This window comes from Lethenteron reissneri, chromosome 38, assembly GCF_015708825.2.
Source record: "Lethenteron reissneri isolate LAM-NWPU_2019-01 chromosome 38, ASM1570882v1, whole genome shotgun sequence".
Taxonomy (NCBI): domain Eukaryota; kingdom Metazoa; phylum Chordata; class Hyperoartia; order Petromyzontiformes; family Petromyzontidae; genus Lethenteron; species Lethenteron reissneri.
Window position 1 is genome coordinate 12,746,042 of NC_083816.1, and position 13,282 is coordinate 12,759,323.

The 13,282-nt window shown below is 45.7% G+C and overlaps 1 protein-coding gene across 1 annotated transcript in view; it reads left to right on the plus strand.

Moving 5' to 3' along the window:
• The first annotated feature begins 1,441 nt into the window (after nt 1–1,441).
• The window catches only part of LOC133351718 (hyaluronidase-2-like), a 41,751-nt gene continuing 29,910 nt past the window's right edge, over nt 1,442–13,282 (plus strand). Inside the window, exon 1 of the mRNA XM_061567140.1 lies at nt 1,442–2,410. The gene's annotated coding sequence lies outside the window, so the exon portion shown is untranslated. The remainder of the gene's footprint in view (nt 2,411–13,282) is intronic.

Sequence of the window (13,282 nt, forward strand, 5' to 3'; positions counted from 1 at the left end):
CGAGTTTGTTGGGAGACTGAGCACATTGGTCGGGGAAAGTCTCTCCACAGCACATGCAGACTGGCCTTCCCATAAAGCGAACAAACTCTTTGTTTTACTGACCCCCGGACGATGAAGGCACGAGTGGACAGTCCCAATTTCTATTTTAAATCACAGTTGCTGAACACAGGCCCACCAGCCAAAAATGTCAAGCAGTCAGCAACAAACAGCACCATTGAATGTGGAATAGATTTAATGCGTTTCTTGAATTGAGCAAGGTTATAACACAATGGGGGGGGGGGGGGGGGGGTGGGAGGGAATTCCAAAGTCGTACAGTGCAAAGAAGCAGAAAAATAAGTGTTTAGACCTGCAATGTGGTGAGTAGGTGGGTGAGTTTGTGGGTTGGTTTGTTGCTGTGATCATCTGCAGTGCGGTGGTGGGTGAACATGGTGTGGATGGGATGAAACAGTCAGTCTGGCGGGCCGATTCTGCAACATGGGTGGAGGAATCAAGGAGTGGATTTTTTGGGAACAATGACCATGGTAGTAGCGTTATAAGAGAGATAAGTAAGAGGCCAACCAACGGTGAGCGAGCGACTGAAGTTCATTCGTGAGTGCTGGATCATTAATTCATAATCAGATTGTGAGTTAAGTTCTTTGGAAAAGTACCACCTGGCCACATTTTTCTGGATGGAATTAATTTTCAACTTAAGACAGTTGGATAGCAGATTGCACAGTGGTGCCATGACTAAGGCTCAAACTTTCTGTGGGAGCTTACCAGATTCACTTCATTAAAAACAAAATCTGCCTTCCTTGTGCTCGTGTTGCAGCGATCACCATCATCAATCCACTGTTGGATAAACGCCTCGCAATTTGAGCAGCATATCCCACTCATACAAGCATGGGAAGTGCGTGTCTGCTTTCGTAATTGTGAGCCATTGGTGGGAATTCCACTTTCCTATTTTGGAAACCAGTCACTCAAAGGGACAACCTCTGGACTTCCCACAAAATGGTACTAATTTTATTGGCCCTGGAAACATGATATACTAAGTCAACTCTAGACCGTGAACACATGTTTTTGACATTATTGAACTGCTTTGTGTTTAGTTTGTTGTCCTTCTCTCGCACCTCCGATTAGCACGGTTGGCTATGTACAGTGCGAAAGAAGTTCTACATACATACATACATTCGATTTTACAATAAGTTGATTGTGAGTTAAGTACTAAATGTCTGGCAAGTCAGTTCTCACTTCGAGAAATTTGATGGAAAATCGCACACACAAGTTAAAGAATCCTAATTTGGGATTGGAAGAATATGACCTTAGCAGCATGGCATTTTGGGAGTGGTGCATCATTGGGGGATGCTATGGTTGGCGTATCATCTGTTTGCTGCCCTTTAAGATATCTCGCATGCAGCAGCAATTTTCCTGTGTGTACCAGTGGAATTTCCAATTAAATGCTTCTATAAATTGACAAATTCCCCAGTACAAACAGAAAATCACAGGAAACAAGTTGTTGACAGTCGAACTCTGACGCCCATACAAATGATAAAGATTTTTTTTGCAAAAAAGTCAAATAACAGTCTGTAAAATGGAGTTTACACTTTTAACAACAAAAATAAAAGGTTAACCAAAAAAGTTCTTAGCCTGGAATGTTATGTTAAATAACTCTCAGTATAAGAAGGGACTACGTTATGCTGTATGTACAAGATCTGCATTCAACCAAATTTATTTTAAATGGCTGTCCTATGGACAGACTTGTTCACACAATTGGAATGTTGAATTTCCATCACTAGCTCAGGGCTGGTGACAGAGATAGGCACTGCTCAACATTTTTGTTGAGCAGGGAGGCACATTGAAATGGATGTTAACAATGCGGTTATAGCTAAGGACATTTTCTCCAACAGCCCTTTAAGGCTACGCGGGAGATCTTTGTTGTGACGAGTGTGCCGAGGAAATTCCGACCCAGGGCCCCGTGGCCGCCTAGTGGAAGGGCTGAGCGCCGCGCGTGAGTTCTCTCGCCCCCCGGCAGTCGGGCACAGCTCCTCGCAGCCACGAGCCGCGTGCGGCCACTCTGAGCAGAGCAGCGCTCAAGCTGCTCGCTCGGCGACGTGGTCTGAGCCCTCAACGCAGCCGGGCATTTGCCTGCAGAACAGAGCAGTCCATGCAATTATATACACAGAATTAATACTGCCTCACAATTGTTATCGTGCATTGTTGATCGCTGCTGCTCTACTTAAGAGCTTCTGTGTCGTTATCTGTTGGTTAAGAGCTCATTCAAATGCACCCACGCAAGACGCGTGCAACAAGGCTGATTATTTTATTTTTCAAATGAAAATCCTCAACAATGGGACTGAGCCAGAAATGAGAAGAGTTGCAGAGCAAGGAGAGGCAATGGTGGCATCAACGAAGATTAGATATTCTTCTAACGCAGGTGAGTTACAGCTCAATACACCGACATATCTCTGTAAACACTACTTTGCAACCGGTTATTTCAAATTCCCGTATATATAACGCATACGTTGTATGTATTGTATATACAGTGCGTATGTAGATACACATGTGGCTTATGGTTACATTTGTGCAAAGTTTTGCTATACTTTGTGCCAGTAAATCATATTTGTAAATTGTTGTGCAATATAAAACACAAGTGTACACATATGTCCACTGTCAATGGCTCATGGCATATGTACAATAAGTTGATATCAAGAGGATACATTTAGAACGATTCTGTAATGTGTGGAATTATTATCAACATTATATGGTTTGGATAACGTTTATTCAAGGGTCTATTGGTGTAATTAAACAATCACAGGTTATTTGTCTGCATACAACTTTAGCAGGTATTATTAACGTGACAGACGTATAAACTGAAATAATAATGAAGATAGTGTTTTTGAATGTCTAATATCCAAAATACAGAACGAATAGTGGGAATTATGAATTCATCGCACATTAAAGCGCTTATCATCATCTAGCGAAATTAAACCAGTGATATGCGACATGCACAGCGTGCCGCTAAGGCGCGGTGCGTGCTCCTATCTCGAGTGATAATCTGGTTGTAATGGTTCAAACTGCCCTGGTGGCATGCTGCTTCGCAAATGAGAGCAAAACGTTTCATTTTACGATCACAACCACCACCTGTGCCACTCTCATTATCACAAACTATTAAAACGTTGTCCCCAAAAAGACAGCGAACTTCAGAGAGATGGATAGGTTTAGCTAAATTTATGCACCTCCATCGTGAAGATGGTTCTACATATCGCAGAAGAACAGCTGATTACAAAGCAGCTGCTTTATTGTAAATCACATTTAAACGTAGAGCTGGTGACACTTTACTGAGAGGGTCTGACTCACAATTAGAAGGTTGCAGGTTCAAATCCTGATAAAAAAGAAAGTCAACTCAGTCCAGCGACACTCGCTTTGTGGCAAACTGAAGGAACTGTCCCATGAAGAGCCTGGTCCCGACTGTGGGAATGTGGAATTTCCAACGCTGCCTCAGGGCTGCTCATGTATCGATACGTGTCACCCCATTGCTCATGTTGGGCAGAGATATGCCTCGACGTGACTTGATGGTGAATATTACTGTGTGATTGCACGTAGCTATCCATAACATCTAAAAAAAGAATGCATTTAATGTATTTCCGCTGTAGGCTTTCTCCAATGAGTTGTCGGGTTGTATCCATTGCTGGGAGTTTCATAAAAAAAACTGAATATTCGGACATCACGCCAAACTCTCTGCACGCAACAAGCTGAAAATGCATCGGAGAGCTCTGCACATTTATCTACCACTGACCGAAATGTGATCCTTTACGGGGGTTATCGACTCAAAGTGTGGTCCTAAGATTCCAATCACATAGCCTGCATTCGCCCTCTGTGTCCCCCACGCTAAACAAAGCTTCTCCGTACACGAGCAGTTTGCTGTCCAATTGTGCATACATTACACAATGCAAATCATTGCAATTACGTCCGCTGATTGTTAGACGTGATTGAGCTTTCCCGCTGCTGGGTAAACTTACACGCTCCATACATACAAAGTGCCACTTATGGCCATTAACGGCGCATGTGGTCACATTTAATGATATCGCCGTAATGAGCTGTAATGACTGGAAATGACTGGCAGGTTCACCTGCGTAAATAGGCCATTCAAGTAAGCGGCGTTGTCTAACACAGGCTCACCTTTGGTACTGACTATGTCAATTGAATTCATGTAATCATTGCATAATACCATGTGATCCACATTCTATCGCCACAGCACTGCAAATGAGACGTTGCACCAGGATGTTTGAGACATTCCTTATATCATTCTGTGGACCAGGCAAGCCTGATTCCTGGAAACGGTAAACATCGGTGGTAAGTGATAGCTGAACTGGTCCTAAGCTCTGCCTCCACCAATCTCCAGTGGTGAAGTATCGTCAAAAAACCCCATTACCGGCACAACGTGGGGAGGCTATTATCCAGCAGTAGATTGACAAAGAGAAATATAAAAAAAACTGATTTAGAAGAGTTGGTAATTGCTCCATTCTTACAGTACAAGGCTATCACGAAGGCAATTCATTGACGAGTATAATCTGCCAATAGACAATGATGTAACTCATTGTCATTTATTTTTGGAGGTGAGAGTCTGGAGAGATGTAGACCCGGGGCCTGTGTTTCCAAAGGCATGGTTATTCATTTGTTCAGATATCCTTTATTTAATGAGGTGGTATCCCATTGCGATACATCTCATATTTTCACCATGGGTAAAGATAGTTAAGTTACATTTTCAATGTCTTTTGGGAGTAATTTCAAGATGGTGTATTTGAGCCATGATGCTGACAAATAATGCTTTGTAATTACAAATTATATTACGGAGTCTTCAGCCACCACTTTGCAGATTCATCTTTAGTCCCGTTTAATCCCTCTGCCAGACGGCAGCGTCTTTGTCTCAAACTCTCTCCATCCTCTCTGGCTCGGAGTTCACGTCTTCATTGCCCTCTATGGACCCCCCCTTCCAGTGATCGAGTAGACTTTTAATTTTTATACCTCTTGGCCTCTTTCCCAACAGCCTTCCTTGTGGAACTTCCTCCATAAAGCTTTCAATTCTGCAGATATCCCCCAGTCCACATCTTTTGCTATGTTTTTATTCTAATGAGAGTTCTATCCTCCTGAACCTGCCATCGAACGTCCTAATTTCTCACTCTTTCTCCATCCCACTGATTTTATCAATGCGGTGCCACAACTCATATCTCCAGACTTATCAGTTTGTGTCTTTCTTTAGCAGCGTCCACGTCTTGGCCCCATACAATGCTCCACTCCATGCTGTGGGGGCTTCACGAGTCGCTTCACGGCTCTATGCCCTCTCGTGATGTCAGCAGCATTGGTCTCTTGCCGCACGCTGCTATTCCCGTGGCAATCCTGGCTCTGGTAATTCTCTGTGGAAGAAGCTAGCACACATGGTGGGAATTGAACCGTCCACCCCAACTTGACATGGCTGAATGCTGAGCATGTTGCCCGCGAGACTACGAATAAAAGCGCTGGCTATGAACAAATGTATGATAAAATAACATACTGTATATACAAATAAATGTTTGAGACGTCATTAAACGTTGCAGTGATTTTTTTGCAGTATCTGCAATGCCACAATTTAACAATAAAATTAACAAGTCACATCCTTGTGTAAATTCTGGTGAAAGAATCCGGCATCAATGTACTATACAGCATTCCCTCGCTATTCGCGAGGGATACGTTCCAGATATACTCGTGAATAGAAAATTTCGCAGATGATGATATTGGTCTACGAAAACCTATATATTTTAAGGGATTAACTCAAATAATACATAAGCTATTAAATACATGAACATTTTCGTATTTTTTTTACAATAAACAAAGTAAATACAAAATAAATATGAAAGTAATAAATAGTATTTTTAAAATGCAGTCTTGTAGAGTTCCTGATGCGATTCGCAGATAGCCAAAAATGCGGATAGCAAGTTCGTGAATAACGAGGGAATACTGTAGAGGATTACAATTAGCCCTTGACTAAACAGGCACGAGGCACTGACTGGCTGGCAGATGAATGAATTAATATGATGCCTTAATTTTCTTGCTGTGATGTATAGCCATTTGAATCGCAATGAGTTTACAGCAGAGTTATAATTGTGTGACATCTTTCTGAGGGGATGTGAAGGCACCAAAGTATGGTCGTGCACGTGTATAGAACAGAGACATCCCTAATCCGAACCTGTACAGCTCTCTGAGCAATCCATTTGTGAATGAGGTCTTGGGGGGCTATTTGACCATACTTCACCACCCTGGTCACTGCGAGTTGTTGAAGGTGAGGAGCACAGACATGGGAGAAGAGTACAGTACAGTTGTTCTACATTGCCCTTTGCCGCCCTGCACAACGGAGCCCCCAAAGCAGCCTCTGACGCCCGTTATCCAAGGTGGTCGCCCGTTATCCAAGATGGTCTCCCGTTCAGGCATTCTCCAGAGACCACCCTGCTCACCTCCGGGTGATTTGGTAATGGACAGACAGCGCCAACATGTGTGAAAATACGCGAACATCAATTATTGAGTCGGTTATTTGCATGTCGTCATTCCTACAATTCCCACAGAAGCCACCTGGCTCATTCCTACGGGGATGTTCCCAAGCGCGTCGTAATCCGTTGCGAAGCGGACATTGAATGGCTTTGCGATATTATTTGCAAGAGTAGATAATTGCGATTATTTTGAAATGTAACGTCAGCGGAATCAAAATAATTAAACAATCATCTTGAGCCCTTCGGCAATCGACTGCTTAATGGAGGGACTCCCCCACTGTGTAAACCACGGGGATTGATAGAACATACTTCACCACTGGTGACGGAGACATGGGGGGGGGGGGGGGCACACGGCCCAGGACCGGTTCACTGACGTTAGCCATAGCCATCAATTGAACTCGGGTACCTGGGGTTTGTAGGGTGCACATCTCTAACCACCACACCACTGATTCCCAAGGCTCCACATTGACTGTTGAACAGCAAAACAATACTAACCGAATAGTACATCTCACTTGCGGGGGCAAGATAATGGACATCAATGGGCGCTCGCCTGGTTAAACAAAGGACGTTGAGTTGACTCGAACTGTTGCCGTGACGCGACGTGAGCCCAACAGGGGCCCTCGAGTTGATTGCGGGATCCGCTGAGCGCTGGAGGAGGTCGCAGTCCAATCGCTCCCGGGCGCCCCCTCGTGGCGCAGGCCCGGGCAGCCCTGGGGCACTGGGCTGCTCGCAGGGTTTGGGGGCAGTGAACCCGATGGGCACCGACGACATCTGCGCACAAGGCCCAAAGCTGTTAAATGTAGAGCCAGGGGAGAGACCTTTGACATTTTGCTGTAGATCCGCATATAACGAGTTCCTGTCAAAATTTGCACTTACAGTAGTCAAATATAGTCAGGCACACGTCTCCATACACACAGGTGTGTGTGATGTATGTGTGTGTATGTGTGTGTGTGTGATGTATGTGTGTATGTGTGTGTGTAATGTATGTGTATGTATGTGTGTGTGTATGTGTGTGTGTGATGTATGTGTGTATGTGTGTGTAATGTATGTGTATGTGTGTGTGTATGTGTGTGTGTGATGTATGTGTGTGATGTATGTGTGTGTATGTGTGTGTGTGTGATGTATGTGTGTATGTGTGTGTGTATGTGTGTGTGTGATGTATGTGTGTGATGTATGTGTGTGTATGTGTGTGTGTGTGATGTATGTGTGTGTGTAATGTATGTGTATGTGTGTGTGTGTATGTGTGTGTGTGATGTATGTGTGTGTATGACTGTGTGTATGTGTGTAATGTATGTGTATGTGTGTGTGATGTATGTGTGTGTGTGATGTATGTGTGTGTGTGATGTATGTGTGTATGTGTGTGTGTAATGTATGTGTATGTATGTGTGTGTGTATGTGTGTGTGTGTATGTGTGTGTGTGATGTATGTGTGTATGTGTGTAATGTATGTGTATGTATGTGTGTGTGTATGTGTGCGTGTGTGATGTATGTGTGTGTATGTGTGTGATGTATGTGTATGTGTGATGTATGTGTGTGATGTATGTGTATGTATGTATGTGTATGTGTATGTGTATGTGTGTATGTGTGTGTGATGGGGAGCGGTAGTGTAGCGGTTAGTGCTTTGTGCTACAAACCCGGCAACCCGAGTTCGATTCCCGCTCATGGCCAACACTGGTGACGTTTATAAAAACCGGTCCTGGGCCTCCCCTAGGTCGACTCAGCCTCAAACAAATATCTGGTGTGATGTGCAAACTTGGCTACTAGGGAGACAAAGGTGGCCGGGCGTGGTGCTGGCCACCCCACCCCCTCATGTGCGATGCCGACCGTCAAAGGGTGCTACTCGCTAGCAGAACTTGTATTCGATGGGGAGTACAAGTGCAGTGAATGCCATTCGATTGGCCACGGTTAACATCAAAAGTGGTATCTGAACTGGTCCTAGGCCTCCCCTAGGTCGACTCAGTCTTAATTGTAACCTGCTTAGCCGCCCCGACTGGACATCTGTGAAACAGAGCTTCATAGCTCAGATCAGATTCCTCCAGGATAAATATTCTGATAATTGTGCTTTTACAACCACCACCACTTAAAATCTCTGTGGGGTTTACTAAGTTTAACAGTAAATTTCATGCATTATAAACACATACCAACACATACGACACTTGAGGATGCTCCTCGTGAACATCGGCACAGTCCCACTCCTTTCCCCACCCTTACTGTCCCACTCTTGCCACCACAATATAAACCGCACTGCTTTACAGCTCTTGGTCAATCCACTTGTGGATGAACACCCCCCGAACAAGAGGCCCGTATCTATCTGCCCTTCAGCCACTTCCAGGACAAGCAAGACTTGCCCTGCGTGTCAATCAAAACTCCCAACAATTGATGCAGGCTGACGGGGGATCTCACTGTGTGTGTGTTTAGCATATGGGTTTAGCATATGAAGCCGGCAAGATGCCCTGGTTATTACCGTGCGGGTGTATTTACCATACGGTACTCCGCGCCACCTGTTTCACACTGGGTCATCAAAGATCCCCTGACACCATTCACAAGAGTGACGCCATTCATTGTGTGCCGGCGTCATGATCTACATTTTGCCGAATTCACAAAAAATACCCCCGCAGTTTTACTCAACTGGGACTTCACACAGCAACCGCCCCCGACTGCGAACCCACGGAGAGGCCGCGGCTGTAAGAACAATCGCGCCGACAGCAAACGTACTCAAGAGTGAGCGGCGAGGCAATGCCTTGACTCAATGCCTTGACTCAAGGTGACCCATCGACGCGGACGACGCCAGCCCCCTCCATGCACGCACAGCCGAGCGGTGTGTCGGTCATTTCACGACGGCAGTTACACGGCGCCGGCTGCTTTACTCGAAACGCCTCGCTACTGCCTGACGCTGCTAATCTGCCCTTGGCGCTGCCTGGAAGCGATGCCGATTGAACAACCGCGAGCATGCGGCGTGGGAGCGGAGGGCACCCCTCGCCGCCCCTCCTCGGGCAGGAGGGACCCTCGAGCCGCCCGCGAGCGTCTCCGGTGCCGAGCCGCTCCACGCGGTCGACTCCGCGACGCCCGTGCACCGCGCCAGATCCGGTGGCCACCAAAGCCAAGGGCGCATTGTAAACCACTGCTACAACGCAGGCAGCAGCAGCAGCAGCCATTCATTGAGCCTCCTCGGAAGCCGTTGTGTGAATCCACGCTTGAGTACAGAGCTTGAGGTTGCTGCCCACTCAGCTGTGAGCAAGAGGGCTGCGAGGCCCATGGTGATCGCTCTCAACACCGGCCCCGCTATCCGGAGGCACCTCCTCACAGTGTTGCATCGACCGCTTCATTCTGATGACAAAAACAAGACAATTAATACACAAACAACAGTTAATATATTTCATCTCTATTTTGTTGTTCTTGTTTACACGTCTCTTCTCGTTTCATGACATCTCAGTTTGTGCGAGATTTTGTGTTATCTCATCACATCACCTCGTACTGTCGTCTCGACCTCTACTGTTATCTCACTGAGAGTTTATAGAAATAAAAAAAGGGGCCCTCCCAATAAATATAATTTCTGCTTAGGCTCCCCCAATTGGGCCAGCACCCCACTGTCCGACGCAGGATTGTAAATATCAGTGGATATGTTGCTCAGGTGGACAGTAAATACAACCAACGGCCAAGCATGCATCCTACACGGTGCACGCCGTACCAAGGGTCTTTTGTATGGTGCCACTGTTGATGTTTGGTTGCGGGCACGGAAAGGAGACAGCAAAGTCACAAACCGGCGGGCCAGCAACCCTAACCTGGAACCTGACCACGCGAGTGACTGGTCCTGTCACTGGCTGCTGGGACACCTGCGGAGTGCGCTTTTCACAGTGGCGCACCGGTGCATATCGAATGCACTTCTAACGCCAGTTTGACTGTCACTGAATCCATTGCAGCTGGTGCGGAGCTAGAGCGAGTGGCAGTGACTGGAAGGTTACGAGTTAAAATCCTGCACGGGGGTTGACCCAGACCCATCGTTCCTCCAGGTTTGATAGGTTGAGTTCCCCTTTGCGGGGAAGTCAAAAGTGGTTGTCCTACGAAATATTTGCCCCCGACCACAGGAATGTGGAATATCCACTCCTGACTCAGGGCTGTAAACGGGAGATAAGCACCACCTCAATGCTCATCTGAGCAAGAAATCACTTTGCCTTGTGACTGTCACTCGCTTTGGAAGAGCAGTGACCCGAAATCCTTTATACCGCATGCACACGCGTTTCATTTAATGTAAAAAGGGCCTTTTGGCTTTAGCATTTATCATTTAAACACATTGCCTGCAAGTATTGTAAAAAAAAAAGATGTCTAAAACAATCTGCAATTTGTATCGACCTCTTGACTTGCAATCCCCAGAGCTACTGTAGAGTCCCGCTCAGAGGGGTGAACCTCGTCTGGGTAGGCACCCAGGCCACACGGGGCACGGAGAAAGGAACGGTTTTGAATGTGGCAATGTCGCTAATTAAAACATTTGTTAGCAGCCTTTTGGTTGGTTCTGAAAATTGTTGTTGCATGGTGTTTGGTTGGTACAATAAATGCTGTTGTACGAAACCCTCCGTTGAGGCTGTGAGAAGGGCTGACGAAGTAATGATAACGCGAACTTCACTCCCCTGAGTCGCCCAGACATGCGGTGGGGGTCTTTTTTATATGAACACCGTCAACAAACAGTCATCAGTTTAAAATTTATTTCCGTACATTTTGTCCCACGGCTAATTTATTTTGCCACTGCTTGCACAGCAAGACCTGCCTGATGGTTTGGCAGGGTCACAAAGACTCCCCCTATAGCCTCAACAAATTGTTGAGGCAAGTGCTATTAGCGAATAGCACCTACAGTGAGGGAAAAAAAGTATTTGATCCCCTGCTGATTTTGTACGTTTGCCCACTTACAAATACATGATCAGTCTATAATTTTAATGTTAGGTTTATTTGAACAATGAGAGACAGAATAACAACAACAAAATCCAGAAAAACGCATGTCAAAAAAAAATTAACCCGTAAAAACAAAGTTTTTCACTATAAATCCTTTATATGCGTGGCATCGGGGCGGCTAGAGTCCTCTCGTCCTCTGGCTTGAGATGGCTGCCACATATGGGTCAGATGATTGTGTGCCAGCATTAACCAATTGGTAAATAAATATTTTTTTCCCCTAAACAGTGTAAAATTTTGGACATTTTTTTCACGAAAATTCATTGTCACGCACAACGAGTCTGTGTGCAAAATATCAGCTCGATTGGATCACGGGAAGTGGGTTAAAAAACGATCGAAATATTTGCACGGTCCTAAGCAAGCAAGCAAGCGAACTTAATATAAAGGATTTAATGATATAAATTGATTTGCATTTTAATGAGGGAAATAAGTATTTGACCCCCTCTCAATCAGAAAGATTTCTGGCTCCCATGTGTCTTTTATACAGGTAACAGGCTGAGATTAGGAGCACACTCTTAAAGGGAGTGTTCCTAATCGCAGCTTGTTACTTGTATAAAAGACACCTGTTCACAGAAGCAATCAATCAATCATATTCCAAACTCTCCACCATGGCCAAGACCAAAGATCTCTCCAAGGATGTCAGGGACAAGATTGTAGACCTACACAAGGCTGGAATGGGCTACAAGACCATCACCAAGCAGCTTGGTGAAAAGGTGACAACAGTTGGTGTGATTATTCGCAAATGGAAGAAACACAAAAGAACTGTCAATCTCCCTCGGCCTGGGGCTACATGCAAGATCTCACCTCGTGGAGTTGCAATGATCATGAGAACGGTGAGGAATCAGCCCAGAACTACACGGGAGGATCTTGTCAATGATCTCAAGGCAGCTGGGACCATAGTCACCAAGAAAACAGTTGGTAACACACTACGCCGTGGACTGAAATCCTGCAGCGCCCGCAAGGTCCCCCTGCTCAAGAAAGCACATATACATGCCCGTCTGAAGTTTGCCAATGAACATCTGAATGATTCAGAGAACAACTGGGTGAAAGTGTTGTGGTCAGATGAGACAAAAATGGAGCTCTTTGGCATCAACTCAACTCACCGTGTTTGGAGGAGGAGGAATGCTGCCTATGACCCCAAGAACACCATCCCCACCGTCAAACATGGAGGTGGAAACATTATGCTTTGGGGGTGTTTTTCTGCTAAGGGGACAGGACAACTTCACGCATCAAAGAAACGATGGACGGGGCCATGTACCGTCAAATCTTGGGTGAGAACCTCCTTCCCTCAGCCAGGGCATTGAAAATGGGTCGTGGATGGGTATTCCATCATGACAATGACCCAAAACACACGGCCAAGGCAACAAAGGAGTGACTCAAGAAGAAGCACATTAAGGTCCTGGAGTGGCCTAGCCAGTTTCCAGACCTTAATCCCATAGAAGATCTGTGGAGGGAGCTGAAGGTTTGAGTTGCCAAACGTCAGCCTCGAAACCTTAATGACTTGGAGAAGATCTGCAAAGAGGAGTGGGACAAAATCCCTCCTGAGATGTGTGCAAACCTGGTGGCCAACTACAAGAAACGTCTGACCTTTGTGATTGCCAACATGCGTTTTTCTGGATTTTGTTGTTGTTATTCTGTCTCTCACTGTTCAAATAAGCCTTCCATTAAAATTATAGACTGATCATTTCTTTGTCAGTGGGCAAACGTACAAAATCAGCAGGGGATCAAATACTTTTTTCCCTCACTGTATGAAGGCTGGCACGGGACACTAGGGGGGTGGGGTGGCCAGCACCATGCTAGGCCGCCTTTGTCTCCCTAAGTGACGATGTTTACACATCGCAGCAT